A 13,671-nucleotide genomic window follows, 5' to 3' on the forward strand; every position below is an offset into this window, starting at 1 on the left:
ATGGGGTCATCAAAGGATTCGTCCGTAACATGTCTCGTCCCGAGGGGAGCATCGTCCAGGGGTATCTGACCCAAGAGTGCATCTCCTTTTGCGAGAATTATATGGGCAAAGAAGACCCCGTTGTTGGTTTGCCCATCAACAAGCACCATGGGAGGCTCGGGGGAGAAGGTCAGAACAACGGCTGGAGGGAATTGCAGGTGGAATACTTGGATAGACGGGACGACTTTGACATGGCTAACTTAGTAGTGCTACAACACCTAGATGTGGTAGATGGTTATGTGACACTTCACAAAGAAACCATCGCAAAGAAGTACCATGATCAAGGGATGCGCAAGACGGACGACAAAGTTACTATAGAGCACAACGCCAATTTCTTGCATTGGTTCAACGAGCAGGTTCGTGCTAATCCCCCCGAAGAGGGTAGTGCATACGGGTTTCTCATACTCGTCTTAGCACAGGGCCCCGCTCCCAAACTCGTGTCCTATGATGCATACAATATCAATGGGTACACGTTCTACACGGGGGGACAAAGACATAGACAGTGATTACCAGAACTCGGGCGTGACAATTGAATCCGTGACCGACTCCAACGGCACAACTAAAAGATTCTACGGAAGGGTCAAAGAGATCTGGGAGCTTAACTATGCTGGAAAGCATGATGTGACGATGTTCCGTGTTAGGTGGGCTAAGGCCGTCGTAAGAGAAAACAAGTATTTCACTATCATGTCTATACTTGACGCACAGAGCGCTACCGTGAACGTTAACGTCATCGCCAAAACTGAGCCATGGATACACGATAAGCATGTGACACAATGCTTCTTCATAACCGACCTGACCAATCCCAGCCGTGGTGCCGTGAGGAGAGGGAAAAGGAACATCATCGGAATGGATGGAGTCGCCAACGAGGAAGACTACGACCAATATGGCAACCCGATGAGGGAAGATGACAATGATGATGAAGCATACGTGAAAATAAGAATCAATACTACATTACCTAAGAAAGATCATACTCCATGGTGCCGGAAAAGAAGAATCAACACAACGAATTCGATGGATGTGAAACGTCTCCCACGCAGCTGAGAAACAATCATTTATATATATGTATGTATTTCGTATACGCACTTAAGTAATCGTTATCGGCCAAATGATGTATACATCGTATCCCCTTCAATTACCACCACATGGTTCAAGTGATATTTGCGCAGTGTGGGGACGTTCTCGTCCACTACTATGTGCGAGGTCGTCGCGATAAAAACAAAAAACAAAAACAAAAGGGACAAAGTAATACAAAAAAAGAAAACTAAACAAAAAAGGAAAGGAAGATAATAAAAAGAAATGATAAATAATAAAAATAAAATAATAAAAAGAAATGGAAAATAATAAAAAGAAATGATAAAATATATTAGTAGCGCTCGATTAGAACCGGCGCTACTGCTGCGTTAGCAGTAGCGCTGGATTAGAGCCAGCGCTACTACTAAGTTAGCTATAGCGCTGGTCCTAACCCAGCGCTACTACTATTTTGAGTTAAATGCCGCGCGTGCTGAGATTTTGCGAACTCCCATCCCCCACTCTCCCACCTCTCCCCCTCCTCTCTGTCGGGTGCCGTCGTCGCCCCTACCCACTGCTCCGACCTCCTCCTCGTCCGCGCGGACGCTCGAGACCTCCCTCAACCTCACAATCGCCGCGCAGGCCTGCCCTAGATCTCGCCGCCCTTGTTGCCCTTAACGCCCCCGAAGCCACCGAAGCCGCGCGCACTCGACGTCACTAGAGCCGCGCGCCCTCGCAGCCCATGCCTCCCTCGAAGCCACTGGAGAGTCGTGCGCCCCTCGCCGCTCCTGCCGCCCTCTACGCCACCGTCGGGGTGCAGATCGACGCGCTAGGGACGGGGAGGCCAACGCCGCCCTCACCGACTTCATTAGCTTGGTAATTCAGTGCTTCTCTCCCTGCTAATACACACCATTTAGAATAATCTTGCTGTGGACAGAAGAAAAAAATCATTTTAGAGCAAAATCTTAGTTTAGAGAAAAAAATCAATATAGAAATAACTCAAAGTATAAATAAAAAAATTGAAATAAAAAATAGTAGAAAATTTTGTAGCTTTAAATAAAAACTAGCTAGGCTTTGTAGGTATAAAAAACAGTAGCAAAAGTTTATAAAAACAGTAGCAAGAATGTATAAAAAACATTAGCAAAAGGTTTGAATGTTGGTTGCTTTGTATATGTGCTCCTATTGGTTGAATATTGGTTGCAAATTGATGTTATATATGTGCTTCTGTTGATTGCAAATTGATGTTGGTTGCAAAATGTTGCAAATTGATGTTGGTTGCAAAATGTTTGTAATGTTGGTTGAATGTCAAAGAATATCCGAGTGGCCTATGTTTTGCCGAAATGTTGATTCATTTTCGTTTTGGCAAATTTCAGGCGCTCCATATTTCCACTTTCTAGAAAAGGTCATGCCGAAAATTTCCGTGAATTTTGGCATGACTAGTTCTAGAAACTGGGACATATGGAGTGCCTGGGAATTGCCGGAAAGGTTAATGAATCAACATTCCGACCAAATGTAGGTCCCTTTTTATTATTCATGTTATTCGGCCTAGAATTAAACTATTATACTTAAATACTCATAGGAAATTAATATGTCTAGCCATGACGAAGCCAGGGGTTCTGGTCGCGTCGGAGATGACTATTTTCCGGAAGCAGATGATTATTTCAATTACGTGGACCAATGCACGTTTGGGACGCAGGGTGGCAGTGCGACCAACCCCGACACCGACGTTGGCACCGACACTGACACCGCCCCCAAGACCGGCAACGATGCTGACTTAGTCCGTGAAGGACCGAAGCCGAAGACGTCAAGAAAACGAAACGAGTTCGACATCGGACAAATCATGGTCACGGCGATGCACCCCACGAAATTAGAGCCAACGGAGCCAGAGAAAGCGCGCAAGTGCTACGGCAATCAACTTGGATGCATCCTGAGGGAAACCGCCAACATCAACGATGAGAAGTTAAAGAAGATACTACATATGGAGCAGATGCTCCTAACGAAGTTGCACAACAGGTTCCTGTTTCCTAGATAGGAAGAAGACGAACTTCCGTGGAAGGACAAACACATGAAAAAGATAAACATCAAGGCAATGGTGACGTTCACCAACGCCTTGGCCTCCTGGAAAGTACGGGTGAAAAAAGTCATTCTAAAGAATAAACCATGGTCCAAGATTCATGCTGACAATCCGTCAATAACGAAAGAGGACTCTGAAAAATTCAAAGAGACTTGCGCTACAGAAGAAGCCCAGCAAAAGTCGGAGAAAATGAAGGAGCTCGAAGCCAGGAACACGCCTACCCATCGCCTCGGAAGTCATGGTTATGGGCCAAGGAGGATGCCGAACATGAAAGTCATGGAATCCCAAACCCCTTGATGGAGTTCACCGAACTGTGAGAGCGTGACTGGATCAAGGCCCGACACCAGTGGGACCCCATCAATAAGGTCTTTTACACGGACCCGAAGACGAGGGAGTTCATGAGACTACTAGTAATTGTTCTATTGCCACCTTATATTAATTAGCATCCAATTAATTCGACAACAAGTTCTGTCACATTTATAAACCATCCACGTTCTCTTTGCACAAAGAGAAGCACCAAAAGGCAGACGAAAGCGACGAGTTGTCTCAGTCGTCAGCGAGGCCCAAGTGGGACAACCCGTTTAACGAGGCCCTCAACATACTGAAAAATGTCTCGATGGACAAACCTACGTCGGGTGGACGTGTGCACGGCGTCGGTGATGGCACCTCGTGGAAGAAGTGCTACCATGAGCAGCTGGAGGACAGAAAGAAGAGACGGGAGCATACTCAACTGATCATCGACGAGAAGGTCACGTGGGTGGTCGATCAGACCAAATAAGTGTTGACCAAGGTAGTCGACGATAAGGTCAATGCAGTTGTGGCAGCTTCCTTGGGCCAATTGGTTCTGGCAGTTTGTGAGTATGTGACGAGGAATCCAGAAAAAGGGCCAGAGGACATGCCACCACTCAGCTCTGTCGGGAGCAATTCGGCGAACATCGCGCCACCACCACCTACTCACGCAACCGCCAATGCTCCCATACCTAGTCTCGCTCCGGTTCATAGCAGCCCATCTGATGACGAGGTGATGTATATGCTTCACGCCCCTCGTTGGACCCCAAGTGGAAGGTGGAGATGTAGTCACCAGCAAATTTCCCTTACATGGAGACTGTAAGGTTTATCGAACCAGGAGGACTCCTAGGCTCAACAAGTAGGTGTCTCCCACCCCTGTCAAGCAGAAGGTGTGGACCTACACAGACAACAATTAACTTTGCTCCCAACGAGTATAGAGAGGTTGTCAATCTCTCCGGCCTTGTAGTTTGCAAAGGAACAAAACACAAGCGGGAAGGTAATAGCGATTGCAACAGAAAAGTAAATAAAGCAGTAAATAGTGGAGGTGTAAGCAATGATGGTGATATGGATCGGAGTCACATGACATTCACTAGTGATGTCTCTCTCCCAAAAGACGATAAACAAAATCACATTTGGGCAATTGACAGAATTATGATTGCACCACAATGCGAATTATGCTCCTTGATAGTTAGAGGTTCAATAGTAATGGGCAATATGCCGAGACAAGTAAACTGTTTATTCATCAGCATCTACTTACTAATCATCCACCTTGATATATCTATATAGAACATCTCTCCGGTACTAAGTTGCGAGCCCCACCCAAGTGTAAACTGAAAGCAACGGACAACTGCGTTAACGAATTATGCATAAGGTAAACAATCCTTGCAACCTTGTTCACAAGCACCATTGTTTTCTTCCTGGTGGCAACAAGCACATCCCCTAGTCTCATGTTTCTGTCACTCAAGCTAGACATCGAGGGGCCCGAACCCACAATCATGCATATTGCTCCCTCTTGGAGTTACGTTCTACTACTTGGCCAAAGAAATATAAAGCAACGGAGAACGTGCAAGAATCACTAAGGAACATAATATAAAAGGATAATCAAATATATAACTCATAAAAATCTGAACATAATCTCATAATCCATCGGATCCCAACAAACCGAGCATAGCAATAGCAAGAGAATTACATAGATGCCTTGATCATGTAGGGAAGCTCACAAGGACTAACCATTGAAGCACAAGATTGGAGAGAAGACATCACATAGCTACTAGTGATGGACTCATGGTCCAAGGGAAACTACTCACCGCACATCCGGGAGGCGTCCATGGTGGTGGAGAAGCTCCCGGAGGTCAATCCTCCCTCCGGCAGGGTGCCGGGAAGAGGTCTCCTGACGCTCCCGATCTAGGAAGCGCTGCGGCAGCGGAACGATGGAGAAATTCGCGATTCCAGAAAGTTTGCGAGGGTTTCCTCATGGAACACTAAATATAGGCCACAGGAGGGCACCGGAGGAGGTGGGGCCCACCCAGGCGACCTCATGGCGCAGCCTGGGGCCTGACCGTGCCAACAGGCCGCCTGAGAGGCCCCTGGCCGGCCTCTGGCCCTCCTTCGGTGATCCCGAAGCTTCGGTTTCGGCAAATTGGGTAAAAACCCTGCAAAAAAGTCATCAGCAGACAGAAAATGGCACTAGGTGCACTCTGTTAGTAGGTTAGTCCAAATATGTGTAAAATGACATAAAAGTGTAGCAAAACATATAACAATGTCACACAAAAGATGATGGAACAAGCAGAAATTATAGATATGTTTGGGACGTATCAACATCCCCAAGCTTAATTTCTGCTCGTCCTTGAGTAGATAAATGATAACAAAATAATTTCTATGGTGACATGCTAACACACATATAAGAACTTCAAAGTAAAGCAAGTAAGATATGCAATTCAAATCAAGACAATAACAAGCAAGAGTCTATATCTAGTATTGAATTTAGCCAAGTAAGAACATAAAGGTGCAAGAGCTCTCGCTGTCCGTGAATCGAATGTCTCCAAATGGTGTTTGCATGCAAGAAGTGGGAGAAGGGGTTCAGAGATAAAATATTTTTTTAATTGAGAACTCAATTTACTAAACCTCACACTTAGTCTCCTTTGGAATCTTATTTTGACTCATCCCCAAACCACTTGTCAGGCACAAGTCAAAATGATCCTCATGAAATGGATCAGCGTAAGCAAGATATGTTGGCACTTAGGATGGCAAATAGAATAATGATGGCGAAGGAAGACAAAAAGGTGTGAAAGGCTCACATCAATGAGGACAACCATAGGCGAGAGAAAGCCAAATGATAGATATGATGTCAGGAGTAGGGCTTGCCATGTAACGGATGCACATATGAGCTAAAGTAAGCTCTCTAATGGAACTAGTGCGGGTGCATCCAACTCTTTTTCTCATGAAGACCTAGAACTCATTTGAGGAGGCTCGTCATTGGAATATGCAAACCAAGTTCTATAGTGTAAGGATCCCCACATAGTTATGCATGCATGATAATCTCTATGTAGTACCAATATAGTAATGGAGTACAAGTGTGGATCTTTCAAAAGGAATAGTAGTGTTTCCCCATTCTTTCTTTTTATTTCTTTTTTTTCTGTTTCTTTTTCTCTTTTTTATTTTTTGTGTGGCCTCTTTGGCTCTTTCTTTTTATCTCTCATTTGTCCTCTTTGGGATCTTTTGTTTGTCCTCTTAGGGATCTTTTCCTCACTTAAGGGCAACACTATGTATTTTACATGAATAGAAAGAAAAATCATCACACTTTATAAGAAGTACTCAATATAAAAGACAAGTGAAAACTATCATGATGTATGCAAATGTATGCCTCTGCCAGTGTAGCAGGGTATGTAATGATACTAGCGTATCATGTAGCAGTAATGAGGGCAGGGCCCAACTAGCATGCGTCTCCATGATCAAGCAAAAGCATGTATGACATGAAGATCAAGTCATGAGATGATGGATGTTACATGGCAATGTATCTCGGAAAGGCTATGTAAATGCCTTAATAGGTAGGTATGGTGGCTGTTTTGAGGAAAGGTATAATGAGGCTTACGTATGACCGAGCGTATCATGTCATGGGTTTGGATGCACCAGCGGAGTTTGCGCCAACTCTCAATTTGAGAAAGGGCAATGCACGGTACCGAAGAGGCTAGCAAAATATGGATGGTGGAAGTGCCAACAATCAAATACTCACATTAGTCCGAAGAACTCATACACTTATTATCGGTAACTCTCTATCTAGTTAGGAAATTCACAAAAAGACAAGTACCCTGAGGAGGAATGTTTGGGGGTTTGGTTATCCTTTCACATCCTCGACTCATGGTCACGTGAGGATACTCTATATATTCCACCCCCTCCAGAGGTTAACGATCAATTTAGTAGCTAGAGTTCTCAACTAATTTTTAGTTTTTAAAACACACACGGATTTCCCAAAATACGACACATATCACTAATAGGCTCAAGCTCTTAGCACCAATAGTCCAAACATTACTCAAATCAATACCTCAAAACTGTTGCAAGTTACTACTATACTTAAATAGAACCTCAATTACCTACTGATGCAAGACACACAACTCAGTGCAACAAGACAACTCTCTAAACAAGATAAGCATTATAACTCAAGAAGTTCCAAAATCAACCTAAGTAAAAGCTCTTAAGAAGAAAAGCATGAAAGCTAAGAGCTAAGCATGACTGTAGCTACGAAAAGATGAAGAACACACAAAAAGAATAAGCATGAAAACCTATGTTGTGTTCTAGAGTGGAATGGAGTGTGCCTCTCTCCCAAACAAGGTGGGCTAGGTTCCGACTTGTTATGAACAGCAAGAAAAACTAAAACAAACTAAAAATCAAATAACGGGACGCTCCAAGCATAGCACATATCATATGAAGTGATCAAAATATAGTATGGAGATGGACGACTTGATGATTGTTGATAGAGAAGGGGGTGCACGGGGGCATCCCCAAGCTTAGATGCTTGAATCTCCTTGAATGTTGCTTGGGATGCATGGGGGCATCCCCAATATTGAGCGTTTGACACTCCTTTATCTTCTTTCATCATCTCTCCCATCACCATACTTGAAAACTCCCTTCGTACAAAACTCATCATAAGTTGTTTAGTGTATTTAATTCCCTTAATAAAATAATTCAATACCAGCTGTAAATAAAGATTTTCATGAAAAGCTACTTCTTCTCATGATTGCCAAAATAATATTGCAAATAAAAAAGCAAGCTTAGGATTCGCAAAACAATGAAAACACAAACCATGGCACAATCTGTGAAAAACAGAACTGCAGGTAGTAAATAATTTACTCGGGGCACTTCTGCAACTCAAACGAAACTACTTAGAACAGATGACAGAAAGACAATTATATAGAGCATGCTGTCAAAACAATTCAGATCAAAAAGATGATCTGGTGAGTTTTGGCGATTTTTTCCGTCAAGTAGACAGAACTGCAGGTAGTAAACAATTTTTGAACTTTCTTGCAATCGGAGGCTATAACTTGGCACAAAGCTTAAAAATAAAGATACAATGATGTTTCTACGGTAGTAACACACATCAAGACCACTAAAGCAGAAAGTAAAAAACATATTGGGTTGCCTCCCAACAAGCGCTTTCTTTTATGCCTTTGAGCTAGGCATAATGCAAGAAGGAGGATCAAAGTTCTTCAAAGTTATCGGAATTATAAAGACCTTCAAATGGATGATCAACAAGTTCATCCTCACTTTTCCTAGGGAATGGGTACGTACCTTTCGCTTTCCCTCATAAGCGTATGTGTCCTTTACCTAAATCAGTGAAGCCTCTCATGGCTCGGAGGAAGTCCCTTACAAGCACTATATTCCCTTTGTTGGGCTCCATGTTGAAGAAATTAATTGTTGCACTCCTTTTAGAGAATATAACCTGGACATCTTTTACCTTTCCCTAGATCTTAGAAATATCACCATTAGCATGTTCATGATAAGATGGAAAAGTTGCCATGTCTAACAAAAGGCTCCGGGTCATCGTCTATTTTCAAAATCTGCTCCTTATCAACCATGGGTTTCTCTCTTTCTCTTAAATCTAGAGCATCTATTTTCCCTTCAATAGTAGAAAGTCTATCTATAATAGGGTCATAACCATGATTATGAACAAGATTATTAGATAGACCATGTATAATATCAAGAGGTCTTGCCTCATCACACTCTAAGAAATCTCCCTTAGCTATAATATCAAGAGAGTGCTTGCACCCTATAAAGAGACCATGATAAAAAATTCTAAGCACAATTTTGATGGGTATCCAAGGTATAATTCTTTTGTGTGCTTCCGAAATACTATCCCATGCTTCCTTCATATTTTCTCCATTCCTTTGATGGAAGTCTAGGACCTCAGATTCCTTCCAAGAATCAAACCTTAACATGCTTAACAACTAAAAGCAAAGTAACTAATTTGTTTGTGATTTTTGGTATAAGACTCTACAACAAAAACTAAAAAGCAAACTAACAAGACTAAAAAGCAAACGAAAAAGATAGTGTGCAACTCCCCTATCTTGAAGAGTGGAGTCCCCGGCAACGGCGCCAGAAATTTGCTTGATGACGAGGTGATGTATATGCTTCTCGCCCCTCATTGGACCCCAAGTGGAAGGTGGAGATGTAGTGAGCAGCAAATTTCCCTTACACGGAGACTGTAAGGTTTATCAAACCAGGAGGACTCCTAGGCTCAACAAATAGGTGTCTCCCACCCCTGTCAAGAAGAATACATGGACATGCACACACAACAAATAACTTTGCTCCCAACGAGTACAAAGAGGTTGTCAATCTCTCCGGCCTTGTAGTTTGCAAAGGATCAAAACACAAGCGGGAAGGTAATAGAGATTGCAACAGAAAAGTAAATAAAGTGGTAAATAGTGGAGGTGTAAGTAATGATTATGATATGGACCGTAGTCACATGACGTTCACTAGTGATGTCTCTCTCCCAAAAGACGATAAACAATTATGCTAGGGTAAACAAATCATAGTTGGGCAATTGACAGAATTATGAACGCACCGCAATGCTAATTATCCTCCTTGATAGTTAGAGGTTCAATAGTAATGGGCAATATGCCGAGACAAGTAGACCGTTTATTCATCAGCATGCACTTACTAATCATCCACCTTGAGATATATATGTAGAACATCTCTCCGGTATTAAGTTGCGAGCCCCACCCAAAGTGTAAACTCAAAGCAACGGACAACTGCATTAACGAACTATGCGTAAGGTAAACAATCCTTGCAACCTTGGTCAAAAGCACCTTTGTTTTCTCCTTGGTGGCAACAAGCACATCCCCTAGTCTCATGTTTCTGTCACTGAAGCTAGACATCGAGGGGCCCAAACCCACAACCATGCATAACGCTCCCTCTTGGAGTTACAATCTACTACTTGGCCAAAGGAATATAAGGCAACGGAGAACATGCAAGAATCACTAAGGAACATAATAAAACATGATAATAAAATATATAACTCATAACAATCTTAACATAATTTCATAATCCATCAAATCCCAACAAACCGAGCATAGCAATAGCAAGAGAATTACATAGATGCCTTGATCATGTAGGGCAGCTCACAAGGACTAACCATTGAAGCACAAGGTTGGAGAGAAGACATCACATAGCTACTGGTCATCGATTCATGGTCCAAGGGAAACTACTCACAGCACATCCAGGAGGCATCCATGGTGCTGGAGAAGCTCTCGAAGGTCAATCCTCCCTCCGGCAGGGTGTCGGGAAGAGGTCTCCTGACGCTCCCGATCTCGGAAGCGCTACAGTGGCGGAACGATGGAGAAATTGGCGATTCCAGAAAGTCTGCAAGGGTTTCCTCACGGAACACTAAATATAGGCCAAAGGAGGGCACCGGAGGAGGTGAGGCCCACCTAGGCGACCTCCTGGTGCGGCCTGGGGCCTGGCCGCGCCAGCAGGCCGCCTGGGAGGCCCCTGGCCCCCCTCTGGCCCTCCTTCGGTGATCGCGAAGCTTTTGTTTTGCTTGTTTTTTATGTATTTTTCTGGATTTTTTCAGGCTTCGGAAAACTGGTTAAAATCCCCGACAAAAAAGACATCAGCAGACAAAAACTACACTAGGTGCACTGAATTAGTAGGTTAGTCCAAATATGTGTAAAATGATATAAAAGTGTACCAAAACATATACCAATGTCACCCAAAAGATCGTGGAACAAGCAAAAATAATAGATACGTTTGGGACGTATCACCATCCTCCATGTCTGGCATGCTCGGCGGTGCATCTTCTTTGGCTGAGCTCGACGCCATCACGGTAATTACGCGTCATACGCTCTTCACAAGCATATCTATATAGTCGTCCATTTCAGTTGCCTTTCGGATGTCTGATGTTGTAGTCATGTCTTCGCAGGCTGATGAAACACCATGCACCCTACTGGACAATATCAACGGCCAGAAGGTGGACGTGGGAAAGGCAATGGTCATCAAGTTGAAGGACCGCATGCTCCACAACAAATAGATGCCCCATGGCATCTTCAAAGTTTGTGTGGCCAGTGTCAAAGCGGGCTTCGAGAATTTGCCTCTACCAGTACCAGCCTATGATGAAGAGACCCCTCAATTGATTAGCGCATGTAAGAGCTGGGTCTTGCCTTGGATGAAGACTCACCTTCGTGTCGAGGCGCTCGGTAGCACATCAACGGCAACTCCTCAACAAGGTATGAACACCACCCCTCCTACCCAATTACCTGGACCTGGCATGGGGGAGATAGTCTACGACACGACGAGGGAGAGCCTCCCTTAGTGCGAGATGACGTTGCCCCTGTCGAAGAAGCAAATGATGATGATGTCATGGAGGAGGAGGATGATGACGACCCTAATATATCAATACCGGCTATGACAATTCTCGGCAATATGACTCAAACTATGAGCTTGCAGATGACTTGATGATGCCTGATTTGCCGGAGCCGGAACGTCCGACGGTTGATTGCAAAAAGTATCTCTTCATCCGATCCTCGCACGAGACGCCTCCAGATGTTGCCTCTACCCAGCAAGAACAAAACAGGGGTCTTCCACTGATAATTAGCCCGATGACGTTGGGTGAGGTGGTTAGGGAAGGTATGGTGGGCTCACTACCGCCACCCGCCAAGAAGCCAAGGAGGAGACCGGACAAGAAAGGTTGTAAAGGCGCCAGAGCTGCTTCAAGCAGCTAGCCAAAGCCCCGGGAGGTAGAAACGATACTTGTCGTAGCTACGGAGCATTTCCATGTCACCGGCCACCCGATCCTACCTCAGAAAGCGGTAGAGAGCATAATGAAAAATGATCTAAGGAGACTTCATGATGATGTGCTGGCCACACAGATGAGACTTCTCAGCTCGGAAAAACCAAGATACCTACTTTACCCGGTTCAGGTTCCGGGTGCGAGTGGATACGTCGACACATGGCCCGCGGAGAAGTTCATCCTGCGACACTAGTAGAAAAGAGGGCTTTGGTCCACTTGATGAAATCCCATTAGTCCATGTTCACTCACGAACTGGGACCCATGTGGGCATAGGTCCCGGTTCGTGAGTCCAGGGCGCCGACCGGGCCTCGTGGGCCATTTGTCCTGGTTCGTTTGTCACCTTCGGTCCCGGTTCCACACACGATCCGGGATCAATGTGCCTCGTTCCTGGCCCACTACCAGTAGTGCCGGTTTGTGGCTGGAACTGGGACCACAGATTGTCCTTTGGTCTCGGTTCCAGCCACAAACCGGGACCAATGGTTGGCCCACATATACCCCCGCGAGCAGAGCAGTGCACTGCTCTGTTTTTTTTTTGACCGACCATGGGAGAGCTTTGTCATGCTCTCGCTCACCTCCTATGCACATGAGGTGTTCGATTAAATGCCCGAGCCACACTTAAGCTTTCTCCTTTAGAAGCTCCTTGTCCAAGCTCCATTTTCATCAAGATTTGTGTAGTTTATAATACACTTTGTTATATAACACACGCAGGTGAACTGTCAATGGATGTACGGTGACCGACGCACCTCCGAGTATATTAATGGCGTGCATAATTTTCTCGAAGCGGCTAAGGCAAACAAGCGGAATGGTTTTATGCATTGTCCATGTATTGTTTGTGGGAATACGAAGGAATTCTGCGACTATAAAACCCTTCACACTATTGGAAATCCGTTTTTTGCCGTCTGCCAAATCTTTTCCGTCTGCTGGCTGATGGCAAAGAGTGTCTTTGCCGTCTGCTCCCACAAAGCGGACGGCAAAGAACTGGCTGATGGCAAAGAACGTCTTTGCCAACAGTCAATTCTTTGTCGTCAGCCGTAGACGGCAACGATGAGAAAAGCAGACGGCAAAGCTTTGGGTTGGACCCATCTGGCCGGGGAAAGCTTAGGTCAAACTACTCCCCTTCTTTGTCGTCTGCTTGCGGACGATAAAGAGTCCAGAGGCAGACGGCAAAGAGTATAGACCCTTTGTCGTCCGCCACCAGACGTCGAAGTTCATGAATCTACTAACGGACATCCCGCCCCCACCCCGGCCCTCTCTCTCTCTCAAACGGCCTCTCTCTCTCTCCTTCCCTGACGCCCACCGCCGCCACCACCGTTGCCCGGCCACCCCCGATGCCCCCAGCGCCGCCCCGGTGCCCCACAGCCCCCTACCGCCGCCTCACCGCCCCCGGCGCTGCCCGGTGCCCCACAACCCCCCGACGCCGCCGCCCCATGATACGCCTCTACGTATCTACTTTTCCAAACTCTTTTGCCCTTGTTTTGGA

The sequence above is a fragment of the Hordeum vulgare genome, chromosome 7H, assembly GCF_904849725.1.
Source record: "Hordeum vulgare subsp. vulgare chromosome 7H, MorexV3_pseudomolecules_assembly, whole genome shotgun sequence".
Classification (NCBI taxonomy): Eukaryota; Viridiplantae; Streptophyta; class Magnoliopsida; order Poales; family Poaceae; genus Hordeum; species Hordeum vulgare.